The 19,140-nt window shown below is 49.5% G+C and overlaps 1 protein-coding gene and 1 long non-coding RNA gene across 12 annotated transcripts in view; one reads left to right on the top strand and one right to left on the bottom strand.

The window, feature by feature from the left end:
• The window catches only part of JADE2 (jade family PHD finger 2), a 115,659-nt gene that overhangs the window by 46,684 nt on the left and 49,835 nt on the right, over positions 1-19,140 (bottom strand). The window contains exons 1-2 of one of the 11 annotated variants that reach the window (XM_045489103.1): positions 7,116-7,197; positions 1,583-1,766 (exon numbers count right to left, since the gene is read on the bottom strand). The gene's annotated coding sequence lies outside the window, so the exon portion shown is untranslated. Of the gene's footprint in view, positions 1-1,582; positions 1,767-1,862; positions 2,044-4,779; positions 4,893-5,252; positions 5,364-5,541; positions 6,359-7,115; positions 7,201-7,516; positions 7,622-19,140 lie in introns of those variants that run through there. The other 10 variants (XM_045489057.1, XM_045489067.1, XM_045489093.1 and 7 more) reach the window with 10 other exon arrangements.
• Positions 6,034-15,129, top strand: LOC123603842. The gene is made up of 3 exons (XR_006715066.1): positions 6,034-6,090; positions 10,212-10,297; positions 14,820-15,129. It is a non-coding gene; the product is annotated as an uncharacterized LOC123603842 (long non-coding RNA).

Below are 19,140 nucleotides of genomic sequence, written 5' to 3'. Positions count from 1 at the left end.
TCCCCTCCACCCCTCAATCTAGAATCCACACAGCAGCCAAAATGACCTTTAAAGAAACATAAATCAGATCATGTCATACCCCTATTTAAAATCTTTCAAAGGCTTCCTGCTGATCAAAGGGCAAAATTCAAGCTCTTTACCACAATATCCCCATGATCTGGCCCCTCCCTACCTCAACAAGTTCACATGGACCACTATCCCCTTCCTCACCACTTTCTAGCCACACTGGTCTCCTTTCATTTCCTGAAACAAGCCAAATATTCCATGCTTCAGAACCAGTGCACAAGCTGCGCTCTCTGCTGTAAGGTTCTAGTAGTCTATGCATGTCTGACTTTTTATCCTTCACATTTCAACTTAAAGGTCAAGGAGGTTTATGCCAGTTACCTTATCTAAAGAAAACCCACAACCAAGTTATTCAACATCTTCAGAGCATCCACCATGATTAGTATCTGTTGAGCTACTTGTTCAATGTCCTCTTTGGAGAAGAGGGGAAGGAGCATGTCTGTCTGGATCTCTGCTGGAGCTCGTGTTATGTCCAGCACACAAAAGGGGTTTGATACACAGGGATGCTGAGTGAATTCTTGTCCCCTCCCTGTAGAAGTGTGGGGTGCACAGAGCCCAGCTGGCTGGCCTGCAGCTTGCAGGAACATACACCCCAGGCCAAGATTTCGTCCTGTTTTCACAGCCTGCCTTCCCCATCTTAACCTCACACATTTTCCAGGAGGCTTTATTTGGTTGGGCTCCTGGCTAATGATCAATGTCAACTCAGTAATAGGGCAGCAATTTGGTGGCAGATGTTTTCTTGGCAGCACTAGCCATTGGTCTTAGTGGGGGCCTCGGGTCTGGACTTGAAACACCAATGCCCAATGCCAGCCCCCTTTAAAGACCTCGCCACAAATAAACTCAAATAAACACCCTGGGCCTCCATTAACGCCCTTCCAGCTGACCCTGGGAACAGTGGGCCTTTCAGGCCTGCTAGTGCAGCCGCTCCCTGGGCAGTTAAAACACCCCAACCTGGCCTCCGGCCTCTCTTCTCTGGGGGCCACCAGGCCTGCCCTGCCCGCCACCACACACAGCAGGACTTCGTCTTCCTCCTTAAAAAGGGGGGGAAAACGGCTTTCAAGCAGGCAATTTACCATTCCAGACACAATCTTTCAAAGAGAAACAAAAAGTCTCCCTGTCTGAGGCAGACCGCTTAGGCGTGTGTGTAATAAGATGCTAATACAATTTAATGATATTTCGGCTGGAAAACCTGTCCTCAGAGCCTCCTTGTGTCGGGAAGGCCAGACATTCAGAAAACAAGAGCTGCACACTCTTAAACCAGCTTTAAACGGGGGTCAGAGCCCCAGTCTTTCCTATCTCTCATTAACTTTAATGCCTTCTGAGGGACAGTAATTGCCATTACAAAAAATGATTTTGTACACACAGATCCTCAAACTTGCTTCTCCAAGCAGAGGGGAGCCTGAACCCTCCTCCAACGCTCATCACTGCCCACTTGCAATTCCAAGTGTCCCTGAGGGCACCCAGCTCCCTGGAACACGCTGCCCACACCGACCCACCAAACCCAGTTCTGGGGACATACCTAGGGGATCCTGGAAGAATGAAAAGGGGCTTTGTCTACTTTGTCCTTCGGCACCTTCTCACCCTACCCTCCACCTCAGAGGGCAATGCTCAGTCCACTTGCTCCCACAGATGGCTGCCCATTGGCAACTGCAGGGTCCTTCTCGTCCCTTCTTCAGAGAAGGGAGCTGGCTCTCTGGCCTAGCCTAAAGGGGAGAGATCAAAGGTCAAAGCTGCTTTTGGGCCCTCTCCAGATCATTAATAATAATAGTAAAAATGGCTAATGCTAATCAAGTGCTTACCACATGCCTGGCTTTGGGTTTAATCTTCTTTATGCAATATATTGCTTAATCCATACACCAATCATGGGATACAGACTGTTACTAACCCTACTTACAGATGAAGAAAGTGAGGCACAGAGCACTGTTACAGTTGGTGACTGCATAGCTAGCATTCGAACCCAGGCTCTCTGACTCCAGGTGGTATATCATGGGCGCCCCGCCCCCCCCCCCCCCCCCCCCCCCCCCCCCCCCCGCCCCGGGCTAACCTGCACAGGCCTACAACCCCAGAGCGTGGCTGACGTACTCCAGATTCCTATGGGTTATTTGAGAACCTTCCTGGGTTCCTAAACTTTAAGCCACACGGTCAGGATCCTATGTGGATCTGCACAAAGCAGGCCAGGAATACCTCCTCACAACCTGGTCTTTCCTTGGAGCACCTAAACACAGAACTAACTGTAAGGCCTGCAAAGAGCCTGGTGGATGAGTTGTCAAGAATTTGGACTGGAAGTCACTGAACTGGGTCTTGGGTGTAAGACAACTACCTTCCTGTTACCTGGAACCCCGGTTAACTAGAGCACCCTGCTCCCCGCTGTCCCCCCACCCCCACCCCCGTCATGGATGTGGTAGTTAGTGTTGGAGGTCTACCCTCAAGACTCCAGGGTACATCTGGGGGCTGGGACCAGCAGTCCCACCTCACCTGTCAATGAAAGGCAAGTGGAAGCTCTCTTGGAATAATGTTACTGGCCATTTAGCCATGAAATTTAGGGAAAGAAAAAGCACGTTGGATGGGAAATGTTCTGGAAACATTTGCTGCATCCTGAGTCCAAACAACTTTGTCCTTAAACACTTCATCTCCAAAAGTGCTGGAGAGACCTTTGGCCAAACAGTTTCAAAACCAATATTCACTGCAAGTCCTGCTGCCTGGGGCGAGGACTTCCCTCTGCGAGGCATTTGCTGTAGAACCAAATGCTTTTCCACTCCAAACAACAGCCAACAGCACTTGGGACAACTGAGAGGGCTCCAGATCAAACAAACATCCCTTTTTTTCCCCCTACCATGCAAACTTTCTCAATAAATTATTCGCCCACTTCGGATCAAAGCCTGTTTTGCAGCCTGTGACCTAAAAAGCAAATAGCATCTCTTAAACATGAAAGCCCTCCTCCCTGCCTGGGTCGGCTTTATTACTCATTCCTTCCCCTTACAGTTATTCTGTTGTTATTTTCCTCCTCTGCTTGTTAGATCGCTTTGCAAGTCCCAACCCGCCTGAGGAAGAAGAGATGGGAGGGATGGTGCGTTCACTTGGGGCCCTAAGGTGAGAGAGGAAGTCAGGGTAGGGGAGAAGCCAGCACCCTGGGAACCCAGGAAACAGGGCCAGGCCCGGTTGGCAGCTCCTTGCATGGCCCTTTTGCCAAATGTCCTACTGGGAATTTTACCAGTGAAGGGAGGGAGTCAATGCCACCGTGAGAGGAGGGACCAGGCGGCAGACCCGGGACCCTGATTCAGTTTGCAAACATAAACGTTAAGGGGACATCCTGACAGCTAGTGTGGGCTCAAAACTCAGGGCTCCTCCCCCTTCCAACAAAGGCAAGGCGGCAAGCCAGCCGTGCCCTCTTAGTCTTTCCCCAACTCCCTTTAGCGCCACTCCGAGCGCAAACAAGATGCCTCCTGATGACCCCTACAAACTCAGCCTCTGGGTAAAACTTTACGTCCCGCAGTAGATGAGCGAGGGTTGCTAAAAGCGGGAGCAAGGTTTGGAAATCTACAGAGACCACAGTCGCTGGGTGCACCGTGCCCTTGGCTCAGGGCAAGGGGAAACACTGCCCTTCCCGCCCCCACCAGCCCTGGCATAAGACCTGCAGCCAAAGTGGTTTAAAAAAAAAAAAAAAAAGGCGTCCCGGCCCGCGGCGATGGCTACGGGGATTGGGAGGGGGTGGCGCGCGCCTCCAGCCTGCCCCTGGAGGCAGTCCGCGGCACAGCAGGCTGGAGGCGCGCCGGCGTGATTCCGACCGCGAGAGCCGGGAGGAGGAGCCGGAGGTGGCTGCGGGGGGCTCTGGCCCAGGCAAAGGAAGGGCAAGGGGCGGTTCGGGCCGGGGGCTGCGGACTTGACGTCCAGGGCGGGGGAGAGGTCTTTAGGTGAAGCGGGTAAGAGGAGCCGAGCCTCTTAGGAAGTGGGCAGCTCTGTGGGGGGGGGGGGGGGGGAGACTGGGTGTGTGTGGGGGGGGGGGGGGTGTCCTGGGCCTCTGGAAGCCACCGCGAAGCCTTCCTCCCTGTTTCACAGACATCCCCACCTTCTGATGTAACAGCTACGAATCGCGAGGCTGACCTCTCATCCTTTGGCCTGGAGATGAGAGTGTCTCAGGCCCAGTGATAGGCGGGAAGGGACCGGAGGGAGCCACAAGTCTGCACCCAGGCGGGGAGGAAGCGGGCGGGAGCCGCTCCGCAGGCGCAGGCGAGTGGGTGGGAAGGAGGGAGGGAGAGAGGGAGAGAGGGAGGAAGGAGGTGAGGCCGGGAAGATGCCACTGCCGGGGGCGGGGCGGGGCCCGGGATCCGGGAGAGGGACTGCAGCGGTGTTTGGTGGGGGCTGGGGCTGCAATGTCACTTATTTGAGGGTCAGGTGTGTATGTCCCAGGCTGGGACTGCCACTTGCTTACATCTTCCCAGTACCACCCAGGGCGCAGGGACCGAGGCGGAGGGCAGGGGACTGCAGTACCGTCCCCGAAGCGGGACGCGAACCGGCAGAGTTGGGAGAAGGTAAACAAGGGCCACGCCCCCTGCCGTCGCCCCGCGGGCGCGCACCCGCCGCTCCGGCCGCAGCCGGTACATTTCCACTCTCCCAGCGCTTCTCCCCCGCCGGACTCCCGCGCAGCCCCAGAGGGGGGACTGCCCCCGACCCCAGCCCGCGCCCCGTACGCCGGAACTGCACACCCGGCATACTCACCTGGAAAGGGTGTCCCCCGCCCCTCCAAAACACTGTTTAATTTGTGCAGAGCCTCCGCGCCGGGGAGCTGAGCATGCTGCCCCCGCGTGCAGCGCCCGCGTGCACCCAGCCCGGAGAGGGGGCGACAGGGCGGAGGCGGTGGCCCCCGGAAGGTGTCTGGGACCGGACCGGCTGCACGTGAGCCCAGCGCGGAGTCATGTGCACCGGCTCAGCCCGGTTCGGCGGCCGGACGTGCTGCGTATCAACAAAATGAAACTCAGGGCGACAGGAGGGCAGATAGCTCTGGGTCCTCCGAACCCCCGTCTCCGGCAGAACGACCTCCCCTCCGCTGCGGTCTCCCGCCGCAGCCCCTCCGCGCGGCCGGAGCCCGCGGGGCAAGTTGCAGCCCTGGCGCGCCCCCGCCCGCCCGCGCCCCCTCACCGGCCCGGGGGCGCTTTGCCGCAGTCATTAATAAAGAAGGTCGCCAAGCTCACCCTTCCAAAAGTTGTTGTTGCATGCGCCCCTCTCAGCCTCCCCGCAATGTACTCTTTAAAACACGACTGACCAACATGCGCAATCTCTCTCCCCGGTGCTGTGCATCTCCCCCCCCCCCCCCCCGCGCCCTGGCTTCCTAGAACAGGCAGCCAGCAGGAGAGAGAGGGAGCGAGCGAGCAAGAGAGAGAGCGCGAGCGAGGGAGCGAGGAGCGCTGGCAGATCTGTTGCAAAAACATAAAATAACGCCGTGGAGATGCGCAGGGCCCATCGCTGGGGGCAGGATCTTACCTTCCTCCGCGGTGCCCTTCTGAGGGGCGCTGCCCTGGACTACGCGCCGCGGCGGGGGCCGGCGCTGGAAGGATGCTCCCGAAACCCGGAGCTCCTGGGGCCGGCGCGGACGGGCGGGGGGCGCGCATCCATCCGGGGTCGCGGCGAGGGAGGCTGCCGGGCCCTCGGCGTCCCCGGCCCCGCACCCCTGCTGGGGACGGTCAGCCCGCTGGACGTAAGCCCTTGTCGCTAGGAATGGGCACAAAGTAACTCCATGGACGCTACTCACCCCCCTCCCAAAAAAATAGCCTCCAACTGCGATGGCCGCGGTCGGCACCATTCACCAATCCCCCTGTGTATGTTTCTGTTTCTTTTTAAACCAAGACTTCCTTGTGATCTCTTTAGAAAAAAAATGTGTTGGGGTGGGGGTGGGGTGGGGGCGGGCGGGAGGAGCGAGGGAGGGGGAGTAGCCACTTTTTTCTTATTCACTCGGATCTCCACTCCTGACACCCCCCCACCGTCGCCCGCCCCACCCCCCGCCCGGTTGTTTGGCTCCGGCAGCGGGTCCAGGTAGGGTTGCAGGCCTCGGGGGCGGGGAGGGTGCTCTACCCGGCTGCCCGTCTGCCTGCACCTCGGGCCCAGACTCCCCATGGGCTCTGGGGCGCCCCCAGCCCGCCCTGTCCCCAGGGCCGGGCCCGAGCGGCGGCTGCGCCCGTGCAAGTCCCATCAGGTCTGCTCACACTTCACACACTCACACACATACCCCGCCCCTCCACTCTCTCACACTTTCTGCTCACACCCCGCCCCCTTCGAGCCCCAGACCCGGGCGGCGCCCCCCGCAACCTTAAAAAAAAAAAAAAAAGCAAGCTTATACTTAAAAAAATCTTTTGGCGCCATATTAATGACGTACTTAAAATTTGCCATTTCTCCCTGCGTCAAAAAGACGTTTCTTTGCAAATAACAGCCTGAAGGCGACACTCGCGGAGGGAACGAGGTTTGCACCGAGCACCCCGCCTCCCGGGGCTCCAGCGCTGGAAGACCCTCGCCCTAGGCCCTGCTCCCGAATCGCTGGTTTAAAAATGCGAACCGAATAAATCGCGTGGCGCTCTGCAGCGCCAGAAGTGAGCAGAAAGTGCTGGCAGGAGCGGAGGGGAGGGGCACGCGCGCGAGTCTGGGGGAGGGGGCGCGTCCCTTCTCCCCCACCCACAGCAGATGGAAACTAACATCCCGGGCGGGGGAAACTTGAAATTGCCGGCGACCTCAGGAAGGAGGGGCCGTCCGTGGAGAGGGTCCTTCTCGGGTTCGTTGCCCCCCTCCCCCGTTCGGGTGCCTACAGGCTCCCAGCTCTGCCCCGCATTTCCGGGGGGTGGGGAACGCAGTGATGGGTGGGTGGGTAGCTGCAAGTCTTGGCCCCAGTAGGAGTTTGCCCCGAGGTGTTCCCTTCCCCCCTAGCTCGTCCTTCCCATTCCCCCTAAAGGGTTAAAAACCGAGGGGGCTACTTCCAAGGGCTGGCACTTGGCGAGGAAGCGGGGCGCCCCTCTCCCCACCCTTCGCCTCCTCGCCCCTCCTCCTCCGGCTCCACTTCCCGACTTGACCTTGTGGTGCACAAACAGTGCGCTCGGATCCTCGCAGTTTCTGGAAGAAGCGCTTGCGCTCGCCAGGCAGGCGGGCTGTCGGGCGGCTCGCGGGCGGTGGCGGGGCCTTGGGTCGGTTCCCAGAGCCGCGGGCCACACCCACCCAACCCGCTGCGCCCGCGGTGCTCACCTTCTCTCGAGGAAGGAGCTGCGCTAGCCTCCTGGATGGGGAGGTGTCCGGGGCAAGCTGCAGCCTTCTCCCAATGCTCCCAATTGGGGAGAGGGTGGTCTGGTCTCAGGCGGGGTTTGTTGGGGAGACCTGGGAACCTGGTTCAACATCCCCAAAGCATCGTTGCCAACTTTTCCTTCCCCCTCCCTTTTGGCTGCCCCTCAAAGATGATCCAATAATTTTTGCAACTCACCTTTGGCTTTGAAGGCACATGGGTGAGTTGTGAACTGGGACAGGAACCGCCTTCCCTCTCCGAGACTGAAGGTTGTTTATCCTTTCTTTCTTTCCCTTCCACCCCCTTCTATGGAAAGACAAATACTCAATTTACATAAGATGACATTTATGTGACACTTAAAAAGATTCCCCCATGGAATGTTGTGAACACATTTGCTTATAGGAGAAATAAATCTAATAATAAACAAACTTCTAACAGCACAAATCCTCTGACGGGTTAAATGGTCTACACAACAAAGAGGAAGATGGTGAACGTGGAAATAAGCCCTTTCTGCAACAAGAAAGAAATATGAGCTCAAAGGGAGCCCCAGCAGCGTTTCTCTTCCTTGGCCTTCATTCACAAAGTCTGGGAAGGCTTGTTTGGCAAGACTGAAGAACTGGGGTACCACCTCCAGACCTGACTCTAGCTCTGAGTTGGTAGGATTTTCCCAAGCCTAAACTCAGTGCCAGAAAACAGATGTCACAAGCTGTTAGCATGTAACAAAAATGGTCAAATACCTGGATTCAAATCCTGGCTTTGCAGTTGAGAAGCTACTTAATGTGGGCAAGCACATTCATATCTCTGGGTCTCTTTCTTCTATAGAATAGGATGGTTGGAGGGTTCCTGAAGCCATGTGTATATATACATATATGTATATATGTTTGCATACATTCTGTATGTGTAAAGCAGGGGCCTGGCTCAGAGTGCACAGTGCACATTAGCACTTTCCCTGGTGTTTGTGTTTTGGAAGGGTGAATATGCTCCCTGAAAGCTCTTAACACTGGAAATACTGGAGAACAATGATTTCTATCTTGTCCTCTATGATGACATATACAAGATCTCCCAGTTAGGGCAAAAAGAAGTAGAAGAGAAAAAACTGTACTAGATGGTAGGCTTCATGGTCAAGGTCCAGATGGCAGTCTTAACCACACATTTGAAGTGGGAATGGAGGCACCAATTTACAGTGGCACAGTCCAAAGGAAGCACTCTGGGTCTAGATATAGCGGGTTTACATACAGGAAAGGACTGGACAGGCTCCTCCTCTTAGCCATCAAGATCCTGTGAGCCTTGGCAGGCAGTTATAAAATGACCTAGAGAGATGGAAGAGGGTGAAGATGACCATCTCCTGTGCTGTGCACTATGCCAGTCATCCCATTTCATCCTCAGAAAAATCCCATTTTATCTATTCAGAAAGGTTTCGTGACTCACCAACAATCACACGAGCTAGGAAGTGGTGGCAGAGTTGGCACCTGGTTTGGATGCCCCCAAGATTATGTGTTGTCCATTTTACCATGCTGCCAGAATTAAAAGGTATGAGAATTATTGGTTTGATTGGGGATGGGGGCCTGACTGCTGTAACAGCAAGAAAGAATTTTATGGGTAGCACTTTGCCTCTAAGGTGGTTCCCTGAATTTGGGTGAGACACAGGTCCCCTAAGGAGTCCTTGGAAGGTACTTCTTGTTTAGGACTGGAAGCTCCATCAGAATCCTTGCATTCCTGCTGCTCTCTGCTACTGTTTAAGGTTAACCTTGATAATGTTTACAGAATAATAGGAAAGGAGATAATCATAACTCTTTAATCTTTAGTAAAAGTCTCACAAATCATGAACTTACTGCAGAAAAAAAAAAGAGAAGAAACATAAGAGTTCTAGGAGATGTAATTACTCTTTTTTTTTTTTCAACAAATGTTTACTGAGTGCCACCTGTATTCCAGGTACCATTCTAGGGGCTGAGGACACAGCACAAAAGTGGCAGACAAAAATGCCTACTCCCATGGAATTCACTTTCTAGTGGAAGGAGATGCACAATTTTTTTTAAGTGAAATATTATATTTGAAGGTGAGTAAGTGCTGTTCAGAAAAATTAAGTAGGAAAGGGGGATAGGGAACGTGGGCATGCAATTTAAATAGAGTCCTCAGGGAAGAGCTGACTGAGAAGGTGGCTTTTGAATTAAAGGAGGTGAAGGAATGAGCTGTGAGGGCTTATGGGAGAAGAGCATTCTAAGGCAGGGGTTCTTAACATGGAGTCCGCAGACACTCTCCTCCAGAGATCTGTGTATAGAATTCACAGAGTCTTGACTTCAGATAGGGAAAAAATGTTATCTTTATTTTCACGAATTAACATTTGGCATGTTCTTCAATTATGAATGCAGACAGCAAATCACAGTGCTATTAGCAGCACCTGTGATGTTGTTGCTAGTAGAAATCAGATATTTTCATAGCACATTATAGTTGCTTCAAATATCTTAAAATATCATTACAGTTATCACTACTTCATAATTATGCTGCTAGCTCTTGTAATTTAATGAATTAATAAGAAACACATATATTACTCTATTACACATTTTAAAAATATTTTGAGAGTTGTATTTCAGCATAATTGGTTTTCTTTATAATTTATGAAACTTATTTTATGGATTTAAAGATACTGTACTCAGAAGGAATCCATGGGCATTACTAACTGCACAGGGGTCCCTGGCACAAAGTAAAAGAAACCACTGTCTCCACCATTTGCGGTCTCTAGCAAATGCAGAGGTCCTGAGGTAGGAAGATGCTTATTGTGCACATGTAGAAGAAAGAAGTGACATAGGCCATTGTTAGGAATTTGGCTTTTGCTAGGAGTACTAAAGATGGTTTTGAGCTGAGGAGTGACATAATCTGACACTGGATTTTACAGGTTACTTTGCTGTCCTATGGAGGACAGACTGAAAGTAGAAAGGCTGAAGCTGGAAGACAGGTGAGGAGGTCACTGAAATAAACCAGGTAAGAGATGATGTTAAAGTACACTAGAGTGGTAGCAGGGGAAGTGGTCAAAGTCAATATATTTTATGAAGATAGCTTTGACAGGATTTGTTGATGAGGCATGAGAAAACAAGAATTCAAGGATGACTAGAGTTTTGTCTTGAACCAGTGGAAAAACAGAATTGCCATTAAAAGATATGTGAAGACTATGGAAGGAGTAGATTCGGGGGAGGATAAGGAGCTCCGCATTAAGACATAGTAAGCTTAAGATACCTATTAGATGTCCAAGTGCAGCCGTCCTGTAGGCAGTTAGAAATGGTAGCCTCAGCTCAGAGGTAGGTTCGGGGCTGAAGGTACCTTTTGAGAAGGGTCAGCAGGTGGCTGGTTTTTAAAGCTATAAGACTGTTTGAAATCACTAAGGAATTGAGTGTAGAAAGAGAAGTCCAAGGACGATGCCCTTGGCCACTACAAGGTTAAGAGGTCTGGAAGATGAAAAGGAATCAGTAAGATGTTGTTAAAAAAGAAATATTCAGACATTTCTCCAAAGAAGAAATATAAATGGCCAAAAAGCACATGAAAAGATGCTCAATGTTGCTCACCATTAGGGAAATACAGATCAAAGGTGCAATACGGTACCACCTCACATCCAATAGGATGGCTATTATTTAAAAGAAAAAAAAAACAAACAGAAAATAACAAGGGTTGGCAAGGATGTGGAGAAATTAGAACAGTTGTGCACTATCATTGAGAATATAAAATAGTACAGCCACTGTGGAAAACAGTATGGCCATTCCTCAGAAAATTAAAAATAGAATTACCATATGATCCAGCAATTCCATTTCTGGATATATATTCAAAAGAATTGAAAACAGGGTCTTGAAGAGATATTTGTGTACTTGTGTTCATAGTAGCATCATCCACGATAACTAAAATGTGGAAGCAACCCAAGTGTCTGTTAATGGATGAATGGGTAAAGCAAAATGTGGTATATACATAGAATGGAATATTATTCAGCCTTAAAAAGGAAGGAAATTCTGCAACATGCTACAACATGGATGCACCTTTAGGTCCTTATGCTAAGGGAAATAAGCCAGTCACAAAAAGACAAATACTGTATGATTCCACTTATGCGAGATACCTAGAGTGATGAAATTCATAGAGACAGAAAGAACAGTGTTTGCCAGGGGCTGGAGCAGGGAGGGCAGATGGGGACTCATAGTTCAACAGGTACAGTTTCAGTTTTGCAAGATGAAAGAGTTCTGGAGATGGAGGGTGGTGACAGTTGCACAACAGTGTGAATGTACTTAATATCATTGAACTGTACACTTAAAAATGATTAAGATTGTGGGGCGCCTGGGTGGCTCAGTCGGTTGAGCATCCGACTTCGGCTCAGGTCATGATTTCGCAGTTTGTGAGTTCGAGCCCCGCATCGGGCTCTGTGCTGACAGCTCAGATCCTGGAGCCTGCTTCAGATTCTGTGTCTCCCTCTCTCTCGGCCCCTTCCCTGCTCATGCTCTGTCTCTTTCTGTCTCTCAAAAATGAATAAACGTTAAAAAAATTTTTTTAAAAATGATTAAGATAGTAAAATTTATGTTATGTGTATTTTATCACAATAAAAAAATTGGGGGAGGGGTGCCTGGCTGGCTCAGTCAGTGGAGCATGGGACTCTTGTGTGTTTGAGCTCTACTGTTGGGTGTAGAGATTCCTTAAAAATAAAATATTTAAAAATAATAAAAATAATTTTTTTTAATTGGGGGAAAAAAGTAAAAAGAAAGCAGTGGCATCCAGAGAGATAGGAGGAGTGTCTTAGAAGACAAGATAAGAGTGTTTCAGGAGGGAGGAAAGCTCTATGTGCAAAGCTACCAAGAGGAATGAGGTTAGATACAGACTGACAATTGATCATTAGTTTCAGCCACGTTGAAGTCACTGCTGATACTGATAAGAGCCACATCAACACACTGGCATAAGTGAAAGTTTGACTGAGTGGGTTCAAGAGAGAGTGGGAAAGTTTATAGTTGTTATACCTTGTTCCAAGATTCTACTTGAAAATGAGAAGTCCTCTGTATATGTATGTTTATAGAAATAGATAATCATGTATCTGTAGGAATTCAATTCAAATGATTTTTATTGAGAGTCTTCCAGGTACTAGCCATGTTTAATGGGTTCTACAGATAACTGAGAGAAAGAAAACACATTAACTGCCTTCCAGTATTTCACAAGAGTTCATAATCTACCAAACTTTGTGGACACAAAGTGATGTATATGGCTAAATACACACAGTCAGACCCAGCATCAATTTTTTCAGTGTATGGCTAAAACTGTGGATTCCACATTCATATGGTCTTAGGATAGAGTCCTGTCCCCACCATTCACCAGCTCTGTGACTTTGTACAACCTCTGTGTGCCTAAGTTTCCTCCTCTGTAATTAGGGATGCAATAATTTCCAAACTTCAGTGTGCCTGGTATGCTTGTTAAAAATGGAGATTTCTGGGAGTGCCTGGCTGGCTCAGTCAGAAGAGTTTGTGACTCTGGATCTCAGGGTCATGAGTTCAAGTCCCATGTTGGGTGTAGAGATTACTTAAAGAAATAAAACTTAAATTTCTTTAAAGTTTTATTTATTTTATTTTTGAGACGGGCAGGGGGTGGGGCAGAGAGAGAGGGAGAGAGAGAATTCCAAGCAGGCTATGTGGAACCTGAGGCAGGGCTTCATCTCACAAACCATGAGATCATGACCTGAGCAGAAATCAAGAGTCTAATGCTCAACTGACTGAGCCACCCAGGAGCCACTCCCCGCCAACCCTCAAATTTTTTTAAATGTGGATTTCCAGGTGCCTGGGTGTCTCAGTTGGTTAAGTGTCAGACTTTGGCTCAGGTCATGATCTCTCAGTTCATAAGTTTGAGCCCCGCATCTGGCTCTCCGCTGTCAGTGTGGAGCCTGCTTTGGATCTTCTGTCCCCCTCTCTCTCTGCCCCTCTCCTGCTTGTGCTGTCTCTCTCTCTCTCTTGGTCTCAAAAATAAATAAACATAAATAAAATAAAATAAAATAAAATAAAATAAAATAAAATAAAATAAAATAAAATAAAATAATAAAATAAAATAAAAATAAAACGTGGATTTCTAGACTTTATCCCTAAAGGTTCTCAACGGGCAGGTCTGGGGCAAGGCCCAAGGATATGCATTTTTTTTTTTTTAACATTTATTTATTTTTGAGACAGAGAGAGACAGAGCATGAAAAGGGGAGAGGCAGAGAGAGAGAGGGAGACACAGAATCGGAAGCAGGCTCCAGGCTCTGAGCCATCGGCCCAGAGCCCGACACGGGGCTCGAACTCACGGACCGTGAGATCGTGACCTGAGCCGAAGTCGGACGCTTAACCGACTGAGCCACCCAGGCGCCCTGATATGCATTTTTTAATAAGTACCTGGTCATGCTTGATGCCCTTGGCCTTGAACCACACTTTGTAAGCATTGGCCTGGCACTCAGTAATTGCTCATCAGACAATAGCTGTTCTTCCGGGGGTCCCTACTGGGAACAAAAGTTCTAATCCCTTGTGATTTATATCCAGAACCAGAGGTCCAGCATACCCTAAGCACCCTAAATGTAGAAAAGAGCATGAGAATCATTCAACATTTATTTATTGAATGCTTACTCTGTTCTAACAGTGTTCAAGGGCTGGAGAGACAAACAATATATGACTCAATAATTTGTTTGAGTCATCAGGATAGGCAGAAGCCCCACATGAAGTTAGCCACACTCTCCAGCAGCCAAACTGTATCAGGTGAGAAGTCCTATGTTCACTCACTAGCTGCTTAAGGCAGTACTTGTACAACAATAACATGAACATGAATCACCTGGGTTCCTGTCTACATGAAGGTTCTGATTCATTAGGTTTGGGGCAGGGCTTGAGAATCTGCATTTCTAACGGGCTGCTAGATGATTTGGATGGTGCCAGTCCATAGATGATACTTGATGTAGTAGAGTTAGGAAAACTGGATCACAATACTTGTCCTAACATTAGAGTTCCTAGAGACTTTCTGCAAATCCTAAAGGGACAAAATGAAATCTGGGAAGATCACACATGTGAGCTTTGCTCACCCTTTCTTCCATCTCCTCTGTTTCTGGAATCTGATCCTCACCCTCCCAAATATAGTCAGTGCTACTAGGTGACCTCCTCTAAGGGAGGGTGAACATTCATTCTCTTGGTCATTCAGTAAATATTTCCTGGCTGCCTACTCTGTGCCAAGCCCTATGCAAAGCGCATAATTTGGCATTCAAGAGAGGACAGATCCAGCAGCTCTGCCTCCTAGGCTCCAGGCAGGGGCTGCAGGTGGGGTTTGGGCAGATAGGAAAACTGCCCAGGGCTGCATCTGTGGCTTAAGACGCTGCCCTGGCAAGAGCCAGCCTTGCTACTTTCTGTGGTGCTACAAACACATGCCTGGGAGAAGCACCCCTCTGGAGCCTTTGCCAGCTGGTTTAGAGATGGTACTGACCAGCCGTAGGAGATGTCTGGATGATGTGCCAGCCTGGCCACCTGTCTCTTCTCAGACTCTCAGACTCAGCCCAGTGGCCACAGATGGCAGAAGGCAAAGAAGATCCCTGGGGCTTCTAAACACTTCCCCAGAAACTGGCAGCAGGCAGTAACTCCGGCCAAGTCAGGGGCCAGCTTGACCAGACACTCATCAAAGTGTGAGATGCCCCGCGTGGAGCTGAGGGACCTGGCTCTGTCCAAGAACCATCAAGAACCAAAGGCGCTGGCTCCAAGTCAAGTTGAACAGGGTAAGCAAAACCCTTTCCTCTTCCCCTAGGGTTTCTTTCTTTCTTTCTTTCTTTCTTTCTTTCTTTCTTTCTTTCTTTCTTTCTTTCTTTCTGTTTATTTATTTTTGAGAGAGAGACAGACAGACAGACAGACAGGCAGAGCACATGCTGGGGAGGAGCAGACAGAGAGGAAGACACAGAATCTGAAGCAGTTTCCAGGCTCTGAGGTGTCAGCACAGAGCCCGACATGGGGCTCAAACACACGAACTGCTAGATCATGACCTGAGCTGAAGTCTGACACTTAACCGACTAAACCACCCAGGTTCCCCTTCCATAGGGTTTCTGATAAATGAAGCAAATCTCCCTTCATCTGGCAGTCTTACAAAGACCCTTCCCATGGATTTACTGATGAATTCATAGCCATGCTGGAGGTAACCTGGTTTTATTAGAAATAGCATGCTTTTAACAAGCACCTATACAAACAAGGCTTTATCTTAGGGCAGTGAGTTCCAGGTTCAGATCCTATTTTAGAGGGGTTTTGGCCCATTTAGGAAGACAAATCCTTAAGTGTATGCAGGATGGGCAAGCTATCTGGGGAGCCTGTGGGGTGGAAAAATACAGAAAGGTTGAGAAGGGTCTGGAGATGGACCTGCATATAGATAAAAATTTTGATGAGTTGGGGGTGGGGCGGGGAGAATGATACAGAGAGATGAAATGTGTCTGTCTGGTGCACAGCAGTACAGTGGGGGCGTAGAACATGATGCTAATAACTGGTTCTAGGGTTCCTTCTGAGAGAGAACTGCCCTTGTACAGGAAAATATACCAGTAAGCTGGTTGAAGATGAAAGGTGAGAACCAAGTTAGAAGTAGGAGATGAGAAAGGTTGCCCCAAGTTAGAAGTAGATGAGAACATGCAGTCTACTTCTAGGAATCTACCCCAGAGAGACCCTCTGATGTGGGCACAAGAAGATCTGTTTAAGATATCATTAGAGGGGCGCCTGGCTGGCTCCGTCGGTAGAGCACGAGACTCTTGATCTCAGGGTCATGAGTTCAAGCCCCACATTGGGTGTAGAGGTTACTTAAAATAAAATAAAATAAAATAAATCTTTGGGATGCCTGGGTGGCTCAGTCATTTGGTCTTCCCGACTTCAGCTCAGGTCATGATCTTATGGTTCATGGGTTCGAGCCCCGCCTCACGTTCTGTGCTGACAGCTTGGAGCCTGGAGCCTGCTTCGGAATCTTAGACTACCTCTTTCTCTGCCCCTCCCCCACTCACGCTCTGTCTCTCTCTCAAAAGTGAATAAACACTAAAAAAAATTTTTTAAACAAAATATAATATTTATTTTATTATTATTTTTCTCATGTTTATTTATTTTTGAGAGACAGAGAGAGACAGAGTATGAGCAGGGGATGGGGAGAGAGGGAGAGGGAGACACAGAATCCAAAGTAGGCTCCAGGCTCTGAGCTGTGAGCACAGAGCCCAACATGGGGCTCAAACCGACAAGCCATGAGATCGTGACCTGAGCTGAAGTTGGACGCCCAACCAACCAAGCCACCCAGGCGCCCCTAAAATACAATCTTTATAAAGAAAAAAGAAAAACTGGAAATGGCTTGAATGTCCATCACTAGAGCACTGGCTAAATAAACCACAGTCAAAAAGAAGGCAGTGGGGCACCTGGGTGGCTTAGCTGGTTAAGCATCTGACTCCTGATTTCTGCTCAGGTCATGATCTTGCAGTTCATGGGTTGGAGCTCTGAGTCAGCCTCTGCACTGATAGTGTGGATCCTGCTTGGGATTTCTCTCTCTGCCCTTCCCCTGCTAGTGCACTCTCTCTCTCTCTCAAAAATAAATAAAAACATTAAAAAAAAAAAAAAGAAGGCAGCGAAGAAAGAAGCATTGTGTGGTTTTGTGTGTTTGATGTGGAAAAAGTTCTAATAAAAGTGTTAAGTGAAAAGCAAGTTTCAGGATATACAAATATCAGATCATTATGCTGTACACGTGAAAACAAAAAGCAAGTTTCGGGGTAATATGTATAAGATATTATCTGCATGAAAAAACACCTTAAAAAGTCTACATTTTTATCTGAACATAGACACACAGATATACATAATTTCATAGAGAAAACAAAGCATCTGAAAGATACTCATCAAATTGTTGATGAGTTGCCTGTGTTGTAGTGTAGGAAGTGAAGTTGGGAAGAGGTGAAGGGTTAACGTAGGAGTTGTGAAGATGAAGAGGAAGAGTCAGCCCCATGGTTGTTGAGGAAGCCCTAAGAAGCCCTTTGCATTTACCATAGGTGCTTAGAATTCTCCAGAGACAAAAGCATCATGGGGGTGGCAGGACATGTTTTCCCAGCCCAACCATGGACTGCATTGTCCAGGAAGCCTGCCCTCTGGTCTAGCCCTCTGGTCTAGCCCCAGTGCTGACTCCTGGTGGCCTGGGGCCTGTTTGGCCCTCTTTGGGCCCCAGCATTAGGGTCTCTCTGGGATTCTAAGTTCATTCCAGAGCCTTCTCATGGAGACTGAGCTCCAGCAGGGGCATGGAAAAGCTCCACTTGGCCTTTGGCCTGCTGGGACTTAAACATGGGCCAGGCTGCGACTGGGAATCAGTGTGAGAAAGGAGGTTTCTGAGCATCACGGCTTCCCTCCTCTGACAGATGGACTACCATTTCTTCCCAGAACATTTGGCTTGAGGATACCTGGCCCAGCTTGGTTCCTCAGGAAACAAATGTGGGGATTATTCATTACCTGTTGGGCTCTAAACAGTTAATGAAACCCACTGAGTGAGGGCTCTGGACTGGGAGGCAGAAGTGGAGACTGCTTCAGGCTAGGACTTGGGCTCTGGGCCCACAGGATGTTGGTGTGAGCTGTGCACAGGTGCAGATACAATTCCTATGGTTGGTCTAGGCTAGCTTCAGTTTACAGAGATGTGTTAGATGAAGTGTCTGTCCTGAGGATACCACAGGATGGAGGAGGGGCATTAATTGGATTTGGATGGGGTCAAGTATGTGGATAGAATCTAGCCTCAGCGTGGAACCAGAAGCAGCAAGGGCAGCTGGCCCTGAGATGCCTCACTCCAGTCAAGGCTTCGTTAATGGTGTCCTGGCTTTGACCAGCTTCCCACTGCTGGGAAGTGCTCCAGAGTCCAAGGTGGTTGCCTTGGGAGCCTCCTGCAGGCACTAGTGAGCAAGCTGTTCCTCCCTTATGGCTGTGGACAAAGTGACTTGTGAGCCTGGGGTGGCCTTAGCCACTGTAACTGGTGGACATCCAGGACCTGCAGCTCTGGCAGGTGGCAACCTCCTTCAAAATGTTCTAGATCTCCAGCCAGGGCCCTGGGGAGAGACTTGGACAGGAATTGGCCCTGGATGCCTGTGCAATGGACATGCTTGGAAACAAGGGAATTCTTGTCAAGCTGATCCCCAGCTAGGCCAGCTCCAGGCAGATTATCCACCTAATACAGTTCCTCTAGGCTCTAGGAAAGTTCTACAGAAGAAGGAAAGCCTGTAGACCCTGGCATCCAGCTGGGGCAAGAGAGGCAGATTCCTAAGGGGCAGAAGGGACTTCCCTGAAGACCCTCTGTCTTTGGGCATCTAGCTGCTTACTTTTCTGATCCCCAGCTGCCCTTAGAATTCAAGGAAAGGCACACAGCTCTTAAGTGTCTAGTCTGCTGGCTGTCCAGGCTGTGAGGGCATGCCCAAGGAACAGCAGGTATCATTCTTGCTCTGGAAAACCTCACAGCTCAGGTGGGGAGGTGAGATTCCTAGATTGGAAACAAGATGGGTTAGGGTATGAATCAGTGTTCAAGTGTCCACTTTGGCCATGTGTGTGCACATACTCACAATGTGTGAATGAGCCAGGAAGGATTCACTATGTGGGAGCAGAAGAAAGACTGTGTGCATGTGTGCATTTGTGTGTACCCATGCTCATGTGTACGTGTGTGTTGCATGTCTGCATGTGTCCAGATACACCTAATGTAGCCTCTCTAGAGTCCCCATCCTCTGTGCTATTTGCCTAGACAACCTAAAAATAATTTCCATTTAACTTTAGGATTTGTTATTCGAGGCATAAGATGCTTGCCCAGCAGATACAGTTTTCTACCTACACTTTATCTGA

The sequence above is a fragment of the Leopardus geoffroyi genome, chromosome A1 (genome assembly GCF_018350155.1).
Source record: "Leopardus geoffroyi isolate Oge1 chromosome A1, O.geoffroyi_Oge1_pat1.0, whole genome shotgun sequence".
NCBI classification, from domain to species: domain Eukaryota; kingdom Metazoa; phylum Chordata; class Mammalia; order Carnivora; family Felidae; genus Leopardus; species Leopardus geoffroyi.
This window is presented reverse-complemented; position numbering and strand designations above follow the sequence as displayed.